Source organism: Furipterus horrens, unplaced genomic scaffold (assembly GCF_987537825.1).
Source record: "Furipterus horrens unplaced genomic scaffold, mFurHor1.1.pri manual_scaffold_2, whole genome shotgun sequence".
In the NCBI taxonomy this organism is placed as follows: Eukaryota; Metazoa; Chordata; class Mammalia; order Chiroptera; family Furipteridae; genus Furipterus; species Furipterus horrens.
Window position 1 is genome coordinate 22,033,583 of NW_028327172.1, and position 10,322 is coordinate 22,043,904.

Here is a 10,322-nt window from a genome sequence, read left to right on the forward strand (position 1 = left end):
TCATGTGTTCAAATACTTTTATACAAATGTTCACAGCATTTGTATAAGATTACTGACCTTTCCTTGGAACAAAGATAAAATTTCAGATTCAATTTTTCTCATCCCCAATATTTTTAACACCTTTCTTTTAAAAGAAATACATCTGTCAAAGCAGTATTATTCACAAGAGCCAACAAGTGAAAAACACCCAAATGTCCATGAACTAATAAATAAATTGAGCTATATCTATACAATAGAATATTATTCCACTATAAGTACTTACATGTACTGATACATGCTACAACATAGATGAATCTCAAAAGCATGATGCTTAGTCAAATAAGCCAAACACAAAAGAACATATACTTTATGATTTCATTTATATGAAATGTCCACAAAAGGCAAATCTATAGGCAGAAAATCAATTAATGGTTGCCTAGAGCTAGGGGTGAGAATAGGAAGTAACTACATGAGGTTTCCTTTGGGGATAATGAAAATATTTGAAGGTTAGATTGTGGTGATACTAGTGATGTCATGTAAAGATACTAAAAATCATTGAATTGTACAGTTAATATAAATTTTATGGTGTGTAAAATAAATATCAATAAAGCTGTTAATTTTTTTTTAAGTGCTGCAGTAGTCAAACAGGCTGGGTTCACTGGACCCTGAGCAACTTAAAGCTTCTTTGGGCCTTAATTTGCTCACTTATAAGACTACCTCAGAACAAGGTAACTCCTATACACTGCATTAGAACTAGGTTCCGCAGAAAATCAGAAGGCAGAAGACCGAAGTGTTTTATTTGTCAACTCCTTCCTTCTAACTCAACTACAGTTCAAGTCATGCAACATCCCTCCACAATTACAGCTCTTCCTGGGCTCCAGTAACTATCACCTCTCCACAGGACTAGAAGTGGCTTGCTTCCCCAATGCCTCTACTCACTTACTGTCCCCATATCTCTTTTCGGTCCTTTAACTCTGCCTCCAACATAAAATTGAGCCCTTTATTAAAGTGGTCTCAGATGAACCATCCGAGTGAAATTATGTCTTATGTAGGTCCTCCAATTGATAACTGGCGTAAAAGAAGTACAATTGGTACTTTGTAACATGAATTGTTAAATCAAGTATGATTTCTTGAGATGAGTTTAACTGTTATATACATCATTAATAATCTTTACCAAAAAATCCTATTTCATTTTATATACAAACAATCCAATTGTGCTGGTTAAACAGAAGGTGTTTTTGTTTTCACTAGAAAGTGAAATGAACAGTAGTATGGTACTTCCTGCCTAGTGAACTGGTAGAGAATATTCGAAAATCAATCATTCATTTCCAAACATTATTCACAACAAAGACAGATTTTGGCATTTTTAACAGATATGAAGGAAAAAACAATGCCAAAGTCAGGCTACTTACAGTTTCCATCTATTATGTCAGGAAATAAATGAAATGTGATGTTATCCATGATAACAAGAGTCACCAAGGTCTGAATTGGAAACAATTCCAAAATTCTATTTAATTATCATCTTCCTTTTTATTTCTGTCATCACCTGTATCATTGACCCTTCCTTTGAACAAAGATAAAATTTTTAGGTCCAACTTTTCTCATCCCCAATATTTTTCTTTAACACTTTTCTTCTAAAAGAAATCCACCTGTCAAAGCAAATTATTTTTTGATTCAAATGGCTACAGTGTATCAACTACTTGTAATGTCCAGGCATTAACATGCTCATTTAAAAGGTAGACAAAAATCATCACGTGGGTCCTGGATGGTTCTCTCTCATTTCAGGCTCTGAAAGAAGTATTAAAAATAAACTAATATATAGCTAGTTACTTCTTACAACACATAATATACAGTTTATATTTCCACGATTCAAATGTACAGATGCTATGTTTTATTTTAGCTCTTGCACTGCATCTTATTGTTTGTGTCCTAGTCTTTCCCCTAATAAATTTCTTCCTTGTTTGAGAAACTAGTAGAGCCAAATTTTTACTACATCACAGTTTTGTTCACTATTATTAACATGTCTAGGATTTCTGGCATTAGATAATGAAGTCTATCTAAAGATGCATATTTATCACTTTTCACATTTGTACACTAAATTTTTTAAGATTTTATTTATTATTTATTTATTTATTTATTTATTTTATTTATTTATTTTAGAGAGAGGGGAAGGGAGAGAGAAAGAGGAGGAGAGAAACACAGATATGAGAGAGAAACATTCATCAGTTGCCTCTTCCCAATCAGGGACCGAACCTGCAACCCAGTTGCGCTCCTGAACTGGGATTCAAATCAGTGACCTTTCACTTTGCAGGAGGACACCCAGCTGAGCTACACAGGTCAGGGCTGTACACTAGATTTATAAACAAACACTTATTTCTGTTTGGTTTAATATAAGAACTTAATTAATTTTGGAATACAGAAAAAAATTTTCAGGTGAAATCAAAATCCAAAGTTACAATATGTTTTGATATTCAATGCACTATTTATTCTTTCCCTAGAGATTTTAATTAAAATAACTCAGAAATTTTCCAGAAGCACCAAAGGTTTGATACATCTGTTTTCCTAAGGAAACTTCCAGAAATTTGTAAGCCCAAAGACTTACAATAAAACCAGTAGTATTTTGTACAATTGTAATTGTACTATATTATTTATACTTACTATTTATACCTCAGATAGCAACGCAGGTAGAATACTTATAGACTGCCTTAAAATATCCTACATATATGGTTATATTAAAAAAAATTTTAAGTCTTATCTTTCAGAGACATATTATGGTTGAGAGATGCATACATGGCCTAAAATTTGCTTTGAAATAATGCAAAGCAAATACAAGGTAGAGAAAGTAGGTGGGAGATATACATAAAACACGGCTGACCATGTGGTGAAATTGTTGAAACTGGCTAAGAATATACAGGAATTCATTACACCATTTTCTCTACATGTGTTTGGCTTCTAATTTCCCATATTAAAAATATTGTTATTGTTTATAGTATAGAAAACCAACTTCTAAAGGGTAATTCATGTTGTGGATTTCTGGTTCACAACAGAGGTTAATGTGGAGGAAATGATAATGAACATTAAGAGATAAGATATGTATTTTGAAACAATAGTTTTAAGAGTTCATAAAATATTATTCAAGTATCATAATTTATGAGCTTACTCTTAAAATTTCCTAATAAACATGTCTATTAAGTATGAATAACAGACATGCTCCAAAGTACACTTTATGAGAGTGATGCTAAAATGATCATAACAGGGATAAAGTAGATCAAGATTAATTAGCTGGTATTTTAAATTAGCTTTTAACAGCAAGTTTGGAATGGTTATGTCCTATGCTATATTGAAACACAACTTAGAAGTTGAGTCTCAGAAGCAATTCTAATCATTAGTATATTGGAGATCAGATTTAGCCCAAACTTGCTCTTGTTTACAGAAAAAAGGTCACACTAATATTATTAACCAGTTGCAAAAGACCATCTCTATTTTGTTTTATTTTGAGGTTTCGTTTTGTATGGCCACAGTTCTACTTAAATACCACTCTTCCAAAATACCTTTTATTTTGGTATTATTCCTCTAAACCCTTTGTGGCTCTGGCCAAATCTAACTCTGAGTTAAATAGTTTTAAGTCTATTTAAGCAAGGAGAGTACTGGCTGCTCTATACTAGAATAATATTCATCTTGCAGCCTGCTCAATATGAGAAATGTTTTAAAATGTTAAGCCATCTAATTTAAGTAGATTCAAGCAAAAGTATTTTAGCTAATCCACATTTTTGTGTTTGCCATGCTTCAGTGGGTTAAACAAACCTTTTCAAGTTATTTAAATACGATCAGTGATCACACAGTACTGTAATGAAAATGATGGCATTAAGTCATATGAAAAGTTCATTATTTTATGCTTAGTTACACCCCATAAATGCCTACAGGCCTACCATAGGACCAACGTACACAGTTGGGATCCCTATAGAACCTTAAACTTATGGAGGTCAGAATTAAACTATGAAATATTAGATATACATCAAAGCAGAGCATACTCCAGCAAAAAATATATTCTTCATTAAATCAGTATTTATTGAACACTTATTATATGACAAATAAAAATAAATAGTTCAAGTTGAACTGTTAAGAAATACCCAAGTTAATGGACAGGAACCAATAATAAACAAGAACAGACAAATATTTAATATCAAGGGTTGATAAGTGCTATGAAGAAACTTAAAGCAGGGGCCCTGGCCAGGTAGCTGTTGGTCAGTTGTCCCCATACGCTAAGGCTGCAGGTTTGATCCCTGGGTCAGGGCAAGAATTGACTAGTGAATGCATTAAGTGGAGAAATAAATCAATGTTCCTCTGTCTCTCTCTCAATTCCTCTCTCTTTAAAATCAATAAATTAAAAACATATATACACAAATATATATATTTTTAAAACTTAAAGCAGGGTATTGGGTTATTCAATGATGAGGATGGTAGGGTGAATGGACACCATTTCATTGAGGGTATGAAAGAGTGACTCTCTAACAATGTAACATTTTGAACTGAATGAAGTGAAGGAGAAAGCCATGCAGATTATCAGAGGGAAGAGTGGTCCTAGCAGAGGAAACAGCCCAAAAACCCTGAGAGAAGAGCATCCTTGTTGCTGTTAAAAAAAGTGTTTCACCCTGGCCAGGTGGCTCAATTGGTTGGAGCATCATCTCCTATACCAAAAGGTTGCAGGTTCGATTTCCAGTGTACTGATGTTTCTTTATCTTTCTCCCCGCTTCTCCACCGTGGGTCGTTTCTCTGTAGAACCCTGACTAATACAACATCCTTCCTGTCTAGTCTGATGAATTGCCTCTCATTTGGTATTGTCTTTTCTACGTCTGCCAATTCTAACACATTCTATACCTGACTGCGAAATTACTATTAAAACAGTTTCTTGCTCATATTATCATCATCATCCTTTTCAAATACCTTTCAAAACTCCCAAAAGGCTGTAGAAACTCAACTCCATGGCCTGTCATCAAAACCCCTTGTACTAATTAATCAACTGTGGAAGTGCTACTCTGGTGACCAATGAGACACGGCTTTGTATAGTCTCCCTCCCATAACTCTGCTCTGGGCCCAGTGGACTGTGGTAGTCATATTGTGCCAGTTCAAAGACAGCCCTTCACTGGTGTAGCAGAGTCCACTCCCTCCCTCTTTGAAACACTTGCTCTTGGAAGCTCTCTTTCTGCTAATCCCTTATTCCATTTATGAAATGTTAATAATTTTGATCAATGTGTATGCAGTAGAACTGATAAAGGCTTCCATGATTTCCTTAAACTTAATATAATCTCCCCTTCTAAGTCCCCAAAGCATTTATGTACCTCTTAAAAAGAAGCAAAGCCCTGGCCAGTGAGGCTCAGTTGGTTGAAGCACTGTGCCATGTATCTAAAGATGGCAGGTTTGATTCCCGGTCAGGGCACATACCTAGGTTGGAAGTTTGATCCCCAGTCAGGGCACATACAGGAGGCAACCAATCAATGTTTCCCTCACATCGATGCTTCTCTCTCCCTCCCTCTATCTCTCTCTCTCAAGTCAATGAACATTTTTTTTTTTTTTTTTTTAAAGAAACAAATAGGGCCCTAGCCAGGTAACTCAGTTGGTTAGTGTCATCCTGATACGCCATGTTTGCAGGTTCAGTCCCAATCAGGGCACATACAAGAATCAACCAAATGAATGCATAACTAAATGGAACAACAAATTGATGTTCTCTCACTCTCTCTCTCAAATCAATAAAAAAAATTTAAAAGCAAATATCTTGCCCAGTAGTATAATTATTCTATTCATTCACTGCATGTTTAGTGGGCACTTACAATGTGCCAAACATTATTCTAAGTGCTGACAATAAAGCTAAGATTTTATATGTTATTCTATAAACTATTTTATATATTGGACACTGTTTTAAACACTTTTCTGAGTTATCTCATTCTATCCTCACCATGGTTTCCCCTATCAACTGATGAAAATGTTCCATTTCAGGATCTAGCAGACAGAAAGTAGGATGTTAAGATCGCATGCCAGTAACAACTGAATGTCATTACCATCTGTTAGCTTCTGAATAGGTTACTGGAAACAAGGTGACAGACAGGCTAATTCTTTATGGATAAGTATCCATATTACATCATCATAACTAGTACTCAGTTGCACCTTCAAGAAGAAACTGCCACAAAGGGAAACAAAAACATTCAACTGATAACCTGAATTATGAAAAAGCTCTTTAAAATGTTATAAAAATATTAATAGGCTACGGAAAATGCAGAATACTCAAAGACTTATAACAGGGTATATTTCAGATTCAGTATTTTCTATAAACTGAAGTAAAAAAGGCCTTTGTGCAGTTTGAGGAATAAAATGAGGTACAATTAAGAAGTGTGTGTAGCCCTGTACAGATGGCCTGATCCTAAGACAAGATGTTAACAAAGCAAGTTGGTGGGGGAGGGGGAAAGACTGCATTTTCTATGCTATAATTTCGCTGACCCCATCCCTCCAAAATAATTTTAGGCGGGGGCGGGTAGGGGACTTAGCATTGAAGGATCAATAACGTCCAATAAACAGAAAATAATTTCCTTTAGATTATGTGTTCCAAATGAATCTACTTACTGTTTTCAAATGTGTTTGGGAAGTCATTCTTGGTTATTTTGATAAATAACATTTGGAAAATATGACAAGTAGATTTTAGTTTCTTGCCTCAGAAGTATTCTGCTAAAAGAAATAACAGAAGTAACTAAGTAGCATTTGTTGCATTTACCTAATAAAACATTTTTTCATTTAAAACAAAAAATGCTGCACAAATACCTATCATTGCTGTTCACACGAGAAAGTAATTTTAATTTGTAAACTATCATTCTCAATGCAAAAGCTACTTGGAAAATGAGTCAAACCACCACCAATAAATAATAATAATGGGAATGGTGCCAAACATCTCTCATAAAACTCCTTTACATGTCTTAATTGTATATTATAAAAAGCTATGACTATTTCTGAAGGGTTTCAGCATTTAAGTATTTATTTCCAAATTGGCACATTATTTTTTTAATTCCAGGTCTTTTTAAACAAAGGACCTAAAACTTTCTAAAGAAGCTTATTTCCCTTTTCTTGAACCATATTTTTCTCAATTTCTCACAATCATCCCAAGGTACCATCTAAGACAAAGACACCAGCTGATCTTCGCACCTATTTTCCAAATTATGAACATGAAACTTTCATAATAACAAAGATAACCTATAACACTATAATATACAAAGTAAAAAAGAAAGTTCACTTCTGTCTTGACAAAAATGAAGAAATCTGATGAGATAAAGCCAAGAAGCTTCCTGTTGGTAGTTGAGGATGAGGTCATTGGAAACCCAGGATTCCCGGGTCCTCGTAATCAGAAGCTGCACCTACATACCAGATTCAGCATTGTTCGTTCAGCAGAGGTAGCTTTAAAACACCCCGCTCGAGAATCATCCAACCCAGACCACGCCTTCCAGTTATCATTCAAATGACCGTTTCACAAAGTGGCACTACCACATTTTTCCCGCGAACTTAAATATCTAGTAAGAGTCAACATTTTAGATTCCTTTGGTTATGCTGAAGCAAAGATGAACTCTTGAACCCCGCGCTCCATAATGAACCAGGGCTCCAGAAGCCGAAATGGATAAGCGTGCTTCTATTACTCAACCTTTAGGGCCTTCACTGACGCCCCCCTCCCATTTCGTCCCAACTTTTAGTCACCCCAAGACACAGAGGGCACAGAGAGACCCCTTACTTCCTGCAGTTGAAAGGGAAGGAAAGAAACCAAAGAGTAACTCTGAACGCATGGAAGATAGCTTCATCTTGGCCACTGCCACAAACATATGTCACTCAGCCCGCAGCAGTGTTTGCGCGCCACCAGGACCCCTCCCAGGGCCCCAAACCCCAGGGATTCTCCCGCAGTCCTGCCCTCCTGGGTCTCCCAATGTCAGCGACGCAGCTCGGGGCCTCTTCTTCTCCTGCCTCCCTTACTCTGCCAGGGCCCCCAAGACCACATTGTCGGTTCTAGTACAATGGAATGTCACTGCCTCGAACTCCTCCGAGCTCCCCTTGCCCCCCCGGAGGCACTCTCGGGTCTCCAAGATAGCAGAGTTCAGCCACGAATCAAAAGTTCACCATGTGAGAGCCCAGAACCCAGGAGGTGACGGAGACCCAACACTCCCGCCCAGCCCTCCCTTTCACCCACCGTCCCAGATCAGCCCCAGGCGCGAATCCCGCACTGGGCGCCCCCACCCCCACCCCCAGACAACCGCAAAGGAGTCATCAGTCGCTCCTCCCGCGGGGCGAGGGCGGGGAGACGAGTGGAGGGCTCCCCGCCCGGCCCGGACCCCCGTGCGATGCTGCATAGGGGAGAAGGCCCCAAATGCATCCCCGGCCTTGCCTGGCCCACCCTGACCTCGCCGCCCACCCTCCCTACCTGGCCTTGAGGCTGGGGCTGTTGCTGCTGCTGCCACTGCTACTAGCTGCGGCGGCCGCAGCTCTGGGTTCGTAGGCCCAGGCGGGGGCGGGGGGTTGTGTGGTTGTGCTGGCGGCGGTGGCGGCGACGGCGGCCGGGGCAGCTGCGGGAGCGGGCGGCGGCGGCGGCGGGTCGGCGAAGCCGGAGGTCGTGTAGTTCCTGTCCATCGTGGGGGTTGCGTAGGGACGGCGGGCAGCAGTGGGGGCTTCTCTAGGGCCCCGTGTGAGGAGGGGGGAGAGGCGGGGGAGGAAGAGGAGGAGGAGGAGGCGGTGGCGGCGGAGGGAGCTGCCCCCTCACATGGCCCCGGGCGGAGGACGGGCGGAGGGCGCGCTGGCTAGTTTGCGCCTGGGAATCCTGGGCCGCGACGTGCAGCGAGGCCCCAGCTGGGCGTCAGGGAAGCGGTGGCATCCGTGGCCCAGGATCGCAGCAGCGGCGGCGGCGGCGGCGGCGGCTTCGCCCCATGTTGGTGGATTTCCCAGGATGCACTTCCCGCCCCCTCCGCCCCGCCCCCCCTCGGCTACCCGCACTCCCGGCTCACGGACCAAGGGGGCGGCCCTCGTGGCCTCCGGCGCCGCCGGCCCCCTCTCGATGGCCAGCTGGGGCAGTTAAGGTTCGATATCTTCCCAGTACAGGCTCCGGGGACCCACAGGGGCGTCCGCCCGTCGTAGCCCGCGGGGCCGCGGACTTTCCGCTGTCTGCTCCGAAGGTAGCTATCCGCTCGCGGCGCCACGCGTGAGAAGGGGCCGCGCCTCTTCTACGCCCTGCGCTGGGAAGGGGAAATTGAGCGGAAACCCAGCGTAGGGGGTTGCAAAGGAGAGATACTTGTCCACACTTTGACGGACTTCGTTATTTGACCCTTCGAATTATTCTGAGTGACCCAAATACTCAGTGTCCCCACATCGTGATTTCTTTCTCTGCGCCTGGTCCCAAACCAGCAACAGCTGAGCGCGCTGTTTTACAGTTCCGTTTACTCCCTTCCTGCCCAAAGCTTGCTCGGCTAGGGGATCCTTTTCCTGCTGTTAGGGGGAGATTTAAATTTAAAGAGGTTCAAATTCAAGCTTATTTTCCAATCCTCGTTGAAAAGACCTTTCCCAGGGGCTCTTATTAACTGTGCCCACCTTACCTTGGGGATTTTCTCATTCTGGATTTTAGAATCCAGAGGTAAATAGTGGCTCTTTGATTAATCCAGCTACCATCTGGATGACTTTAATGACAATAAGTGTAAAGCCACTATGCACACTTTGTGTTGGAGTTTTTTGTTTGAGACTTTGAATCTCAGCAGGACTCTACCCAAAACATTTCCTGCCTGTTTGGTGCACGATAATTTAATGATTGAGGTTCTATTGCATTTGAGTGTTTCTTCGACTCTAGTAGCGAAACACGGTTCATGGAAAACATCATTTGGTCCGTAAGGCATAAAGTAAAAGTTAAAAATAAGAGTAACGTTTATATTTATTGGCCACCTCCCTTCAAAATCAATACTGGTTTGACACCTATTATCGTGCTTAGCACAGAAATCTATCCCTCAAGATAAGCCTAACATAAAGGTTTAAATAAAATAGGCAGGCATACAAGACCCAATAAATTTGATACATTATCTCTGATCACCATTTTAAAGGCAGTTTAAACCAGTAATACCCGGTATTGGGTCAGCTATTTCTTTTGAGATTAATTTTGTCCTGGGAGATTGTTTTCCTCCTGGCGCCTACATCCTTTTGTTCCCATTCATTCCTTTTTGTAAGTCTTTCGGCACCTGTGATGCTTGAAGTCCGGTCCTGGGGTGGGGAAGCAAGGAAGTGAGTAATGGTTATTTACAAATGAATTCAAACGTGTAGACACAGTGACCTTGCCAATTTTA

At 40.5% G+C, this 10,322-nt stretch overlaps 1 protein-coding gene across 2 annotated transcripts in view; it reads right to left on the bottom strand.

Annotated features, from left to right (window-relative positions):
* QSER1 (glutamine and serine rich 1) overlaps nt 1–8,500 on the bottom strand; it is a 62,590-nt gene extending 54,090 nt beyond the window's left edge. For both annotated transcript variants that reach the window (XM_090262943.1, XM_090262924.1), the window contains exon 1: nt 8,426–8,500. The gene's annotated coding sequence lies outside the window, so the exon portion shown is untranslated. The remainder of the gene's footprint in view (nt 1–8,425) is intronic.
* Between the last annotated feature and the right edge of the window lie 1,822 nt (nt 8,501–10,322).